Below are 2,378 nucleotides of genomic sequence, written 5' to 3' on the forward strand. Positions count from 1 at the left end.
CGCTGTGGCTGGGCCCAGAAAGGTAATTCTTAAAAGAAAAAAAAAAAAAGAAAAGAAACATGCTAGGCTCACGTTCACATGTGCCCCAAATCTTAACAGGATAGAGAAACAGAGAAGGGACTGTCAAGTTACCACACCCCACTGGTGGGGATGCTTTCTTCCTTTCCTTCTGTCTCTTTGTCTCTCTCTGGTGAGAGCATGTGCCTACTGGCAAATAAATGACCTTTCTTATTTTTTATTTGACTAGAGCAAGACAGAGAAAGGAAAAGTGTGAAAACAAGCAGCCATGTCTGGACTCAAACTGTGGTCAGTCACATGGGAGTGCAGCACCTTCACCACCATGCCACCTGCCAGCCTCCCAGCCTGTATTTCAAGCTGTTGGGGCTGGGATTTGAATTGCATGAGCAGTCATGTGAGATCAAGCTCTCATAAGCAGATCCCCATTCCCAGGCCATGGGGCTGACCCCAGAAAGGTATTTTTAAGATATGAAACCATGGGACCAGCAGATAGTGTAATAGTTATATTGGTGGACTCCTACATGGCTGACTGCAGTTCGAGTCCTGGAAGGAGGCTTGAAACTCATGCCAGGTACGTGTGTGAGAGTGCCCAAGGTCCCTAGGGGAGAAGGGATTGAATGGCCACCCCCACTAGGAGGAGTGATTTCTCTCTGTCTGCCTTTCCAGCCAGTGCAGGCACCCTACAGCAAAAATCTCTCCCTCAAAAGAAAAAGGATATGAAACAATATACAGAAAAAAAAATCGCCGGTCAGGGTAGGCGTGGCCGTTGGGGGGGAGGGCAGTGGCGGGTTGTGGTCCGGTGCCAGGCTGGACGGCCGTGGCGGCGGGCAGGCGGTACTCCCGGCACAGGCAGGCGAAGTGTCCGGCGGCGGGGTGGGCACCTCCCCAGGGCCAACCCCGGCGCCCATTTTTGCCTGCCTGCCCGCCCACGGAGGAAAGTCCTCCACTGCCTACATGCTTCGGAGGCAGCCGTTTGAGGTGACATCACCGCAATCCCGGCCTCCTGAGCCAGGAGGACACTCTTTAGGAAGTCGGTTCTAAAACAGTTCAGGTTTTCCTTCACTTGATTTTATTTTCAAGTCCCAGTCCCTGAATTGTGTACAACTCCTGGGCTGCTTCTGGTTGCTGCCTGCGCCTCCTAGCTTCGGCTTGAGTGACCTCAGCCCCGGATACCCCTTGACTGACCCGGGTTCACGTCGTGATTGGCTTTAGTGGCCCAGGGTGGGAACCTGGATGTTTTAGCCAAGCTGTGGTTGAAGTGGATTAACTGGTCCAAGAAACATTACATTCATATTTCTGGATATGTCGCAGAAGGATCCCTGCCAGAAACAAGCCTGTGAAATACAGAAATGTTTGCAAGCCAACAACTACAAAGAATCGAAGTGTCAAGCTGTCATCCAAGAGCTGCGAAAGTGTTGTGCTAAGTATCCCAAAGGAAGATCTGTCGTCTGTTCAGGATTTGAAAAAGAAGAAGAAAACATGACATTGAAGTTGGCACCAAAGTAAGATTCTCCTGAGACATTAAATGCTACTCCACCAAGAGGGTTTTCCTTACCCACCCGGCTTTCTTCAGGTCAGGTAGCAAACGAGTCACACAACTATAGATGTTAATGAATATACCATCTATGTTGAACAGACACAAATAGAAACATACTAAAAGACGAATATGTAGAATGTGATTAAATTGAGCTGCTTAAATAAACCTGTTTAAAAGAAAAAATATATATTCAGAAAAAAATGTAAATGCACACACAAGTATACACTACAATATGAGGTAGTGATGGTAAGAGCTAACCAAAAATCAGTAGAATCAGGAACCAGATGGTGCAGCAGTAAAATGCAAGAACTCCCTGAGTGTGCCAGGCATGCATGTGCCCATGATCCTGGGCTGACTGAGACAGGATGGATTCTATTGGTAGGACTGTCTCTATTGAGGAGTGCTGTCTCTCTGTCTCTGTCCATCTTGCTCATGGAAGAACAGTAGAATTCAATTAATAATTTTAGATATTAGAGTAACCAAATATAAAATATATTTAAAGAAGTAACTTTAAATATGAGTAAGGGAACCAGCAGGTGGCATGATGGTTAAGGCATTAGATTCCCACATGACCAACTACAGTTCGAGTCCTGCACTTGGTGGCTTTCTTTTTCTTTTATTTTTTTCTTTCTCTCTCTTTCTGATGAGCACACATGGCTTATCAAAAAAAAAAATTAATAGACTTAACTGTTTAAATATGAATAAGATGCAAGAAACTAAAAATGATCAAGTGAAGGGCCAACTGGTGGCATAGTGGTGGTTAAGGCGCTAGATCCCACATGTCTTACTATACAGTTGGAGTCCTGGACCTGGTGACTTGAAA

General features: G+C 46.0%; 1 pseudogene; it reads left to right on the forward strand.

Moving 5' to 3' along the window:
- Positions 1-909: 909 nt before the first annotated feature.
- Positions 910-2,093, forward strand: LOC102469833 (cx9C motif-containing protein 4 pseudogene; annotated as a pseudogene).
- The last annotated feature ends 285 nt before the right edge of the window (positions 2,094-2,378 follow it).

This window comes from Tupaia chinensis, unplaced genomic scaffold (genome assembly GCF_000334495.1).
Source record: "Tupaia chinensis unplaced genomic scaffold, TupChi_1.0 Scaffold000197_1, whole genome shotgun sequence".
Lineage (NCBI taxonomy): Eukaryota > Metazoa > Chordata > Mammalia > Scandentia > Tupaiidae > Tupaia > Tupaia belangeri.